General features: G+C 45.4%; 1 protein-coding gene across 1 annotated transcript in view; it reads right to left on the minus strand.

Moving 5' to 3' along the window:
* LOC105541347 (zinc finger protein 30-like) overlaps positions 1–1,467 on the minus strand; it is a gene marked incomplete at its 3' end in the record, with an annotated part of 30,036 nt that extends 28,569 nt beyond the window's left edge. Inside the window, exon 1 of the mRNA XM_011982320.1 lies at positions 1,186–1,467. The remainder of the gene's footprint in view (positions 1–1,185) is intronic.
* Positions 1,468–11,440: the final 9,973 nt, after the last annotated feature.

Raw genomic sequence — 11,440 nt, forward strand, 5'->3', positions numbered from 1 at the left:
TAGCTGGGATTACAGGGGCCTGCCAAAACGCCTGGCTAATTTTTGTATTTTTAGTAGAGACAGGGTTTTGCCACGTTGGCCAGGCTGGTCTCAAACTCCTGACTGCACTGGAGTTGTTATTACATAAACATTATACAACCTTTATTTCATTTTAATTAAAGAAACACTTTGTTTCCACTTAATTTATTTATGTATCTATTTTTTTTCAGAGACAGGGCCTTGCTTTGTCACCCAGGCTGGATTGCAGTGGCGTCATCTCCACTCACTGCAACCTCCACCGACTCCCAGTTTCAAGCATTCTCCCACCTCCGCCTCTCAAGTAGCTGTGACTACAAGCGTGTGCCACCACACTTGGCTTATTTTTATATTTGTAGTAGAGACGGGGTTTCACCATGTTGCCCTGTTGCTGGTCTCGAACTCCTGAGCTCAGGCAATCCACCCGCCTCAGCTTCCCAAAGTGCTGGGATTACAGGCATGACGTGCCACCCGACCTGTTTCCACTTTTTACTTAAAACGTGTTTCTCTGGCATGCTTTCTTTTAATTCTAACTAAAAAATTGAGCAACTCTTCTTTAAAAACAAACAAAAAACCAACAGAAAAGATTCTCTGATATTTAAATTTCCTCTGTCCCCTAGCAGCTAGAGAGAGAGAGCTACTGCTGTGGGATAATGCAAAATTGAAGACCCTTAAGAAAAGGCTGGGTCCTATTTCTGTGCAATATGGAGATTGACGGAAATGTGTACAGCTGTCATCTTGCTCTCCTTACATAATTTTGTCATTAGGAAAGTAATCTGCACAACAGATACTTTGAAGTCCTTTTCCCTGCACTGATAATTTTCAGATGACATTGCTCTCATCTTTAAAAAAGGTGTAATACTTATAAAGTTTTTTCCAAACAAGAAGAGGCTTCCTGGCACTCCCACTTCTTCCCGCTGCATGCACAAGGTATCATATCTATCGTTTCCTTTTTAAACTGAGAGTTGAAGAGTCTTTTCTTCCTTTACATAAATCAATTACAGTGATTTTATCCAAAATAGTATCAAATATTAATAGCTCAGATTCGCATGGAGGCCATGCACCCAGTCTTCGCGGGTGCACACCGGCCCTGTCCCACGCACCCTCCCTTTCCCTGCCTCTCCTGCACTCGCGGGCCCGGGATCCTCGCCCCGTCCACCCAACGCTCACGCATGTCTCAGTTCGGGTTCTGCGCCCAACCAGGTCTGCAGAACTCCCGGTGCTAACTGTGTTCCTTTGCAGAAATTCAGGTTGCCTGGCGGGGCTGCTCTAACCTCTGAGCCGGGCGCTGACTTCTACCTCGCAGAACTCCAAAGGTCGCTGCCAGGTCAACGACCACAATGAACTGGCGAGGAGGTAGAGTGAGGCCGTTCCAGGAGCAGCTGAGAAATGTACTTTCAGGTTACATTGGCCGGATCGCAGTAGCCTGTGGGAAACGTAGTCCGGAGCCGTCACACCGCCGAGCATGCGCGACGCAGTCCACAAGTCCTCCCACCGGCGCCCGGAGACTTCTGGGAGCTCCCGTCCGGCTGAGAGTGCGCAGGCGCAGGCGCTCGCAGAGCTGGAAGCTGTAGACCTCCAAGCTGGGTGACTTTGGGGAGTCGGGGGGCGACTGACACCTGAGGCCCGAAGTAGGTGGCCAGCTTCTTAGAGGGCCAACCCAGGGCAGTAACACACCAGGTCAGAAAAAGCAAAAACAAAAACAAAAAATGATAATGTATACCAAAATATGTTATTACTTTAACACAAAAATATGAAAACTAGGTGTTTGAAATTATCTCTCCGTACTGTTTGCTGTTCGCTACAGAAACACTATTATTTAACAGAACATTAATACGATTGAAAGGAATGAGGCACATCCCCCATATATCTCCCAACTTCCTGAGCCCAGCACAAACACATTCCTCCATATTTCTTTCAAACTTCAGAAAAACATCACCTGGGAGATCTCCGATAAGGAATGCTAAATGTATAATGTTAACCAATTGTAATGCTGTAACCGAGAGAATTACCTTGTTCCCTGTAACTTTACATATCCTGTTTACATCGGGCTATAAAAAGCAAGCACTGGCATTGTTCGAGGCCCTCTTGTATGCTGTGGAATGGAGGGACCAAGTTCGAACTTGTAGTAAAGATCGTTGCCGCTTGGCTTTGACTCTGGACTCTGGTGGTCTTCTTTGGGGAACAAACGGTCTGGGCATAACACGATTAATAGTGGCAATTTGACTGATCACGTGTGAGAAAAAGATATTTCTGTTCTCTGATACAGAAATTTTAAGTTTCTATTAAATATTTAAATTTTGTGGGTTCTATCTAAGATGCTAAATGTAAGACCTTTTAAAAGGAGAATGTAAATAAGACGAATCAAACAGACATTAACTATATGTAAAAGGCATTTATCTTTCTGTCCCATCATACGTTTAGGAGATATTTACTCTTTCTGGTTCCGTTTCCAGTAATACTTCTCCGTATTATCTGCCTGTAGCCTTTATGGCATTCTTCTTTTGGTTTATGTAATGCTAAAACTGAATACAGGCAAATGTGAAATTCACCTTGACTGTCAGCTCCGCTTTTGGTTTGTTTGCTTTGTTTTTGTTTTGTTTTGAGACAGGGTCTCCCTCTGTTGCTCAGACTGGAATGCAGTGGCGAGATCTCAATCTCGGCTCACTGTAATCTCCGCCTCCCAGATTCAAGTGATTCTCCCACCTCGGCCTCCAGAGTAGCTGGGACTACAGAGTAGTGGCCTCCAGAGGCGCGCGCCACTATACCTGGCTAATTTTTATATATTTTTTGTAGAGATGGGGTTTTGCCATCTTGCCCAGGCTAGTCTCGAACTCCTGGGCTCAAGTGATCCACCCGCCTCGGCCTCCCAAAGTGCTAGGATGACAGGGTGAGCCACCGCGGCCAGCTGAGCTCTGTTCTTATTAAGCCCACATTACAGTGATTCCTGGTGTCAGTCCAGGGTGATGACATTGATACGGAAGCGGTGAAGGGGAGTGCTGGGGAGGGAAGGTCGGGGTCCCTTTAAATGATACGGAAGGGGGGAAGGGAAGTGCTGGGTACAGGAGGGTGTGGTCCCTGGCTAGGGCTCCACCCCTGGCCCTGTGCCCACTGACCTAGTTGAGGACAGGCATTTTTGTTTTCCTGCCCAAATTTTGCATTTCCCAAGACCGCCCTGGCCTGCCACGCCCCCATCCTGTGCCTATAAACACTCCGAGACCCTAGGAAGCAGACAGACATGCCACCGGACATCGAGAGGAACATGTTGGCGGAAGAAGACGTGACAGACGCTGGCACGCGGGCAGGCCACCCACCAGGAGGACGCAGAGTTTGGCTGGGGCAGTCGGAGGAGAGCAGGTGCTGCGGAGCAGCCCGACTCCAGGGGAAAACCATCTGCCTTCTGGCTCCCCCAACTGTTGAGAGCTACTTCCACTCAAAACCCTGCAGTCATCCTCCAAGCCCATGTGTGATCTGATTCTTCTGGTACACCAAGACAGGAACCCCGGGATACAGAAAGCCCTCTGTCCTCGCGATGAAGCAGGGATCTAATTGAGCTGACTAACATAAACCGCCTGCTGACGGCTAAACTAAAAGGGCACCCTGTAACATGCCCACTGGGGCTTCAGCTGTAAACATTCACCCCTAGACACTGCCATGGGTCGCAGCCCCACAGCCCACCCGTCTGTATATTCCCCTGGGGGTTTGAGCAGCGGGGCACTGAAGAAGCGAGCCGCACCCCCATCGCACGCCCTGCCAGGAGGACAAGGGAACTTTTCCCTTATCAACATCAACCTAAACAACCTCGCAACAAAAGCATTTGACTGTGAATAGTTAGGATTTTTCCTACCAGCAGTAGCAGGTTTTTAGCCTTATTGGAATTAGTTTCTAGTTCTGCAAAAACGTTCGTCCGCTTTGTAATTCCAGGCTTTTTTGGTAGAGCAGCTGTTTGTTGACCAGTTGCTTCGCCTCTGTAAGTTCACCATGTAGGCTATTCATGTCTAAAGTGTCCATCATTTTCAAACCCTCTGAAACTCATTGGATATCTGTCATAATGTCTGAAGACAAATATTTCATTAACAAATAAGAAGGTGATAGACCTGGAGTGAGAATCCAGCCAGTTCATGTCAATCGGAGACAACTTTGCAAGATCCTGTGATTCCTGAACCAGCTGTGGTTACTGATCACTTCTGTCCTGGAGGAAGTAGAGACATTCAAGACAAATAAGGACTCATCTATTCCCCTGATTAAAGGACTTTTCATAGAGGCTCCATTAGGGGCCAAATTATGTACACTGTGCGGTCTGAGATGGGGATGTGTAAATAGCCATCAAAATGTCATCTGGGCAGAAATTTGTGAGGATAAATTTATGTTCAGGAGTGAGGGGTGAATACAATAGAAATTTGTATTTTGCAGAGGGGAATGTGAGTTCCATGGTGGGTAGAAATGCAACAGATTAGTAGAATACTTAGAATCTCAAAGAAATGTTTAAATCACAGGTGTTTTTGAGAAAATTTTTGAAATGATTTTGAAATTATTTATTCAAAAAGTGCCCCTCAAATACCAAGTGCCCACTCCATAGATGACAGCTAAGGATCACAATCTTACTGCTATGCCCTTGTGTTTTGAGTGAAGACTTGCATGACTCTAGTGAGGTTCTAGGTGTTTAATTGTTGAGGGTAAATTGGAGATTTCAGATGACGCTGTCTCAGGGAAGAGGGAGGAAGGATACGTACGAGCCCTACAGCTGGAATCTTAGCATCCAGTGGAAAATTACAGTCCCTGATCCCTCAGGAAATTTTCTCTGACCTCTGTCAGTGATGTTCTAATCCAGGAGAGCAGAATTTTTCCCCTATATAATGTTTCTCACTGCATTTCCTGAAATACATTTCATCTAAGTTCCATATGTTTATCTGAAAAGAACAGCCACTTACCGAATTGTGTTTCCAACTAGGATAGTGGCCACAGTTGTAGTATCTTGTGCATTTGTCAAGAGAGGTCATCTGAACACTGAGATAAAGGCTTGGGATTCCATGCTCCTATCTCTTTCTGGGAGTGATTTTCTTCTCATCTGTAAGTGCAGAGACAGAGTCTTCAGGGGGAATTGAGATTACCTCCAAAAAACATTTGTGAAGTGAGCGATTCCCAGAAGGCTGTTAATGTTGATTAATGAAATTATACAAAAAGAATCATAAGGCAACTGGAGGAGAAAATTATCTGTGATGCCTGAGAAAAGATACGTCCCAGTGGGAGGTAAGTACAGAATACTGAGTTCTGAGATGTGAGGAAATTTAGTTGAGGTAATGGTTCTACTAGAATTGTGGCTACCATTAAATTTTTGTTCCTTCAGATTATGATTTATTTCTCTTCCTGATAACATTAAACAATCATAAATGTGGAAGGAAAGGAATTGTTGAGGGTAGATTTAGAGAGAGTAAACAGGTGCAAAGCCACGGTTCCCGTGTGTTTTAACAAATACTAACTGAGCACCCGCCCTGTTGCAGATGCTTTCTAGATGTGTGAACAAACAAAGAAATGTATCTACCTTAATCTGAGTTGAGAGAAGCACACAATAAATAATAAAGGAAATGTTATAAGTTACATAGTGACTTATAAGGTGTTATAAGTTATGTAACCTATGTTACATATCTGTAACTTATGTTATAAGTTACATAGTGACTTATGAGGTGAAAAGTGCAATAGGAAAGGAAACATGAAGAGCAGAACCGAGTGATGAGGAGCCTGTGGAGTAGGAGGGACTCCAGTAGGGAATAGAGGGGGTAGGGTTGATCTCATATGGAAAATGATACTTGAGCAAATATTTAAAGGAGGCGAGGGAATGAGTGATTTGGAGACACATGAAGATGTTCCATGAAGAAGTGGTCAGAACAATGCCCTTTTGGCAGGAGGATGCCCACATTTATTGACTAGTTAATGTGAGAAGATAAAATCTAGGGTTTCCTCCCCAACTTGGGACCACATTGAAGGTCTTTTACAGATCCAGAGCTTCCTGTGGGATTGGCTGAGGCCTTTGTTGTGAATGTATAACATGTCTACTCCCTCTGCCCAATACTGTTTACTTCCTTCGCCTTCCCCAGGTACTGAGGCCAAGAGCCATTCCAAATAATTGTCCTGTGTGATAATCTCCATCTCAATGACTGCTTGCCTGTGAACCCAACCTGTGATACAGTTAAATTAATTTGATGTTATCAAATATTTGGTTGAATTGTTAAAGCAAGCAATCTACGTATGTTAGTAAAGAAAGTATCAAGCCAGGCGCCGTGGCTCACGCCTGTAATCCCAGCACTTTGGGAGGCCGAGGCGAGCATATCACGAGGTCAGGAGATCGAGACCATCCTGGCTAACATGGTGAAACCCCATCTCTACTAAAAGTACAAAAAATTAGCCAGGCGTGGTGGCGGGCGCCTGTAGTCCCAGCTACTCGGGAGGCTGAGGCAGGAGAATGGCATGAACCCAGGAGGTGGAGGTTGCAGTGAGCCAAGATTGCACCATTGCACTCCAGCCTGGGCAACAGAGTGAGACTCTGCCATCTCAAAAAAAAAAAAAAAAAAAAAAAAAACAGAAAACAAAACAAAACAAAACAAAAAAAAGAGAAAGAAAGTATCAATATAGGAAGAGGCTATCAGAAATAGAGATAGCAGAAAATCTTTTGTACTGCAGATTCAGAGGAAGACCAAGAAGCTGTGTTTTGAGTCATTGATCTAACAGCCAGTGTGACAGAGTGAGACCCTATCTCAAGAAATAATTATAATAAAAGGGTCAATTTAGACTATGAGAATTCTGAGATCTCCTGGGCTTTTTCAGATGGTAGACTGAGGGCTGAAATTGGAGTCACGTGGCCCATCTAACTGCATATTTCCATATGTAACTTCTATTTTGTGGAAATCAGAAGAGTTTAAAAAGCTAATGGGGAATACAAGGACACAGGGAGTTTACCCATGAAAACATTTTAGATCTGGAGAGCCACTTTCTAAAACCGCTAGCCTGGCATTGGTGCCATTCACAGTTTCCAAGTGGAAGTGGACAAGCATTTTAAAGGTATAGGGAAGGACTTTTCTCCAGCTGATATGGTGGCAGCAAATTACGTGTAAGCATGACAACTAGAAATCATATTTTGTCCCAAGCCAACATACAACATGTTCTGTCAGTGCAGGTGTCCCCCGAAGAGAAGATACAACAATAGGATTAGACACAAGGGAATTGTTGGGGGAAAGCACCTTTAAAGGATAAAGGGAAGCTAGAAGTGCAGAGAGAGAGCTTTCAGAACCCTGGCTGGGTGTGGTGGCTCACGCCTGTAATCCCAGCACTTCGGGAGGCTGAGTCAGGCAGATCACATGAGGTCAGGAGTTCAAGACCAGCCTGGCCAACATGGTGAAACCCCATCCCTACTACAAATACAAAATTAGCCAGGAATGGTGGCACATGCCTGTAATTGCAGCTACTTGGGAGGCTGAGGCAGGAGAATTGCTTGAACCTGAGAGGTGGAGGTTGCAGTGAGCCGAGATCACACCACTGCACTCCAGCCTGGATGACAAGAATAAAACTCTGTCTCAAAAACAAAACAAAACAAAACAAAACTCAGTACCTGTGGGATTCCTCTTGTGTTATTTTTTTTATATATTTTATATATATATATATATATATATATATAAAAAATTTGGCCCCTAATGGAGCCTCTATTCACCCAATCAGTTCTTCCTGCCAACTGCACAGAAAAAAAATCAATCCACTGAGACCATGGCTTTGCAGTAAATAAAAAGTTTGATGAGAGGCTGGCCATGCCACGAGGGAGATGGAGTTATTAGTCGTCAATCTCCCTGAAATTTGGAGGCTGGGGTTTTTCAAAGATATTTTGGTGGGCAGGGAACTAGGGAATGGGTGCTGCTGATTGGTTGGGGAATGCAATTGTAGGGATGAGGAAAATGGTCCTCGTGCACTAAGTCTGCTTCTGTGTGGGGGCAACAGGACTGCTTGAGTCACAGGTTGGGGGGAGCCATCTGGTTGTCAGAAATGCAAAAGCCTGAAAAGACATTTCAAAAGGCCTGTCTTCATTCCACAATAGTGATGTTAATTACCATTAACATAGTAATTAACATAGGAGGAGCTGGGGAAGTTGCAGATCTTGGGACCTCTAGAATAATGGCTGGGAATTGTTTAACTACACCTACATCTTAGTACAATTCAGGCCCCTCTGATTTTCCTAACCTGGTAGCCTTTCATTAGTTTTACAAGAGTGGTTTAGTTCTTGGGAAGAGCTATTGTCTTCCAAAGTTAGGCTGACTTATGCCCAGGAATGACCAAGGGCAGTTTGGAGGTTAAAGGCAAGACTGGAGTTGGCCAGAATTTTCTCTTACAATTTTTTGCAAAGGCAGTTTCATATATATTGGTTTTCATCCACGGCTCCTGGCTCATAACTCTCATAGCTCTTGTTACAGTCTTTGGTATAATGTTGGGTGTGTTGGGCCTGAAGGGCAGGCCTCAGGAAACAGAGTCTCCTTCCTGCCCTCATTTAATCTGTCCCAAGGCACGATTGTAATCTTCCTGTGAAAAGTAAAGTAGAGGTTTCTCTTCAAAGATTTTCCTCCCCATCTAATTAGGAATAAATAGTAACTTCTCTTAGAAGCAAAATTTATTCAAAGACCTGTGCTAACATTCTTAAATATCTGCTAACCATAATAAAGAAATCAATGTACTTTATGTTGTTAGCTCCCACAATTTAGCCTAAATATTTGCCCTGGCATGCTTATACTGGTCCAAGCAAGCATTAGGTCATAGCGTGTTCCTCTTCCTTATTTGAAGGTGTTTTTACCATTCTCAGCATTCCACAAGTTACTTCCTCCTTCCTTTGTTCTCCTCTGCCTTTGCCTCTTAAAAAGTTCTAAGTTGCTAGCCAATCGGGACAAATACAGAATGTGAGGTCCCGTTCCAGTCAATGGAACTGGACACAGCAGTAGGGTGGACGCATCAGGTTATAAATGACCCTGTCTCCTTTGTTCAGTGTACTCTCATGGCAAAACTGCTGGCGAGTGTACCCTTTCTGCAGAAACCTTAAAGATGGCCTTGCTGAGAAAATTAAATTTATGTTCAAGTGCTATTTCTTTATGGCACCAGGAAAGAAGCATTTCAAACATTCCCCTGCCTTTCTGATTGTGGGTCTTAAGACCCTCCCTTGAGAGGGTCCTGCCTCATACGCTGGAGGAAGGAATGCTTCAATAAGAACCCAAGAGAACTAGCTTTGGAGAGCTTTCAGATAGCTGAACACATGGAGGTTCCTGGAGGATGGTGCGCATGAGGAGGGCATGGAAGCTCTGTGCTCCTTCCCCCATACCATCTCTTCATCTGTGTCCTTTGTAATGCCCTTTGTAATGACAAAGTATAATAGTAAATGTAAATAAGTGCTTCCCTGAGTTCTGTGAGCTGCTCCAGCAAATTAATCAAACCTGAAGAGGGGGCCGTGGGAACTGTAACTTGAAGTCTGTTGGTCAGAAGTTCTGGAGAACCGAACTTGTGATTGGTGTCTGAGGGTATGGGGCGGCGGGGGCAGTCTTGGGGACTGAGACTACCACCTGTGGGATATGGAGCTATCTCCAGGTAGGTAGTGTTGGAACTGAATTGGAAGATACCCAACTGGTATCCACTTCTTGGTGTGTGGGGAAAACCCCCACATTTGGTCACAGAAGGCTTATTCTGTGTTGATGATTGTGGTGGTGGTGTGAGTGCAGAGGAAAAACAAGGTTGGAGAGAGTTTTTCCTCCACCTGTGAAAGCAGTGAAAGAAGGAAGGACTAGGTAGCAAATGAGTCACATCTCAGCACACTTCTGATAAGTTTTTTTTTTTTTTTTTTTTTTTTTTTGAGACGGAGTCTCGCTCTGTCGCCCAGACTGGAGTGCAGTGGCCGGATCTCAGCTCACTGCAAGCTCCGCCTCCCGGGTTCACGCCATTCTCCTGCCTCAGCCTCCGGAGTAGCTGGGACTACAGGCGCCCGCCACCTCGCCCGGCTAGTTTTTTGTAGTTTTAGTAGAGACGGGGTTTCACTGTGTTCACCAGGATGGTCTCGATCTCCTGACCTCGTGATCCACCCGTCTCGGCCTCCCAAAGTGCTGGGATTACAGGCTTGAGCCACCGCGCCCGGCCCCTGATAAGTTTTTGACCAGGCTAGTGGGGAGTCCTGGAGCCACACAAACCCTATAGAGGATTATCCCATTGGGCAGGAAAGGCCAGATTCTTGTACCTTTGCTGTACATGGTCATTAGATGGGAGGGGCCTAGGGGAAGGGAGGCCTGGAATAAACCCTGTGGTGGATCTAAAGCACAGCTCCTGGAAGCTGTCCATTAGTTGTGCCTGTGCCCCCACAGGTCTCATGAAGGTAGATCCAAGGGAGCACTTCCATGGCCACCACAGTCCACCCCTGGTGCTGCACAGAGCCACTTCCCTGGGCACATTCATGGAGCAGCTCTTCCAAAGTCCCCAGGGGGAGTGGCCATGACTGCTAGCTAGTTCAAAAGGATCCTGCTGTGTCCCAGTCAACAGTGGCCTCTTTTGGAATTAGGACCACTAACCCAGCAGATCCTAAAGGTATGGGTACTCCAAGCTAATGTCTCATTTCTAGCATCTGAGCTTTTATGACATGATATATAGAAGTTGTCTCTTTGTAATAGCTTATGAAAGTGACAATATTTCTCAATATTTTTAGAGGAAGTTTCTGATCATGGCAGGGTATCGGTAAATATTCTTTCTCCTTACCTCCAAGGACATTCCTTGTGGTCAGTCCTGCCAAAATGGGAGGGCACATGGCCAGTCCTTGAAGTGCTCTGAGAAGTAGTCTTTGGGAACAACAAATGGAGCTCACATAGCACCTTTCAACTGCAAAGATACAAACTTGGAGTCAACCTGTTCTGTTCCCTGAAGACCCTCGCAGTCACCCTTGCTCACTAGGCTTCTTAGAGACTGCTCTGGCCAGCTCTTCCCCACACAAGTAGTCAGGCTGGAGGTTCTACTGCTTTCTATGAAGGTCAGCACTTGTTCTTTCCCCTCTGGAACATGTTAGTACCACCTTCACAATGCTCTCTTTCCCTGTTCTGAAGAACACACTTCAAAGGGTCCCCAAAGAGCATGGTGGGATATGTCCCCATATCTGAGGACAGGATCCGGGTCCTGAGAATCACCCCAAGAAGTGCTGAAGTGGCCCAGAACACAGTGTGGAGTGGCACTTCCCCTGCACACCTCTGCAGAGTGGCCAGTTCTCTACCGGGATGCCATTTCCTTTTTTTCTCTGTCAATTTCCTCTTCTCAAAATAACACATTTCCCCTCCCTCCCTCTCTCTCTTTTTATTTTCCTTCCTTCCCCTTTCCCTTCCCTTCCCTTCCCCTCCCTTCCCTTCCCTTCCCCTCCCTCTCCCTCCCTCCC

The sequence above is a fragment of the Mandrillus leucophaeus genome, unplaced genomic scaffold (assembly GCF_000951045.1).
Source record: "Mandrillus leucophaeus isolate KB7577 unplaced genomic scaffold, Mleu.le_1.0 Scaffold238, whole genome shotgun sequence".
Classification (NCBI taxonomy): Eukaryota; Metazoa; Chordata; class Mammalia; order Primates; family Cercopithecidae; genus Mandrillus; species Mandrillus leucophaeus.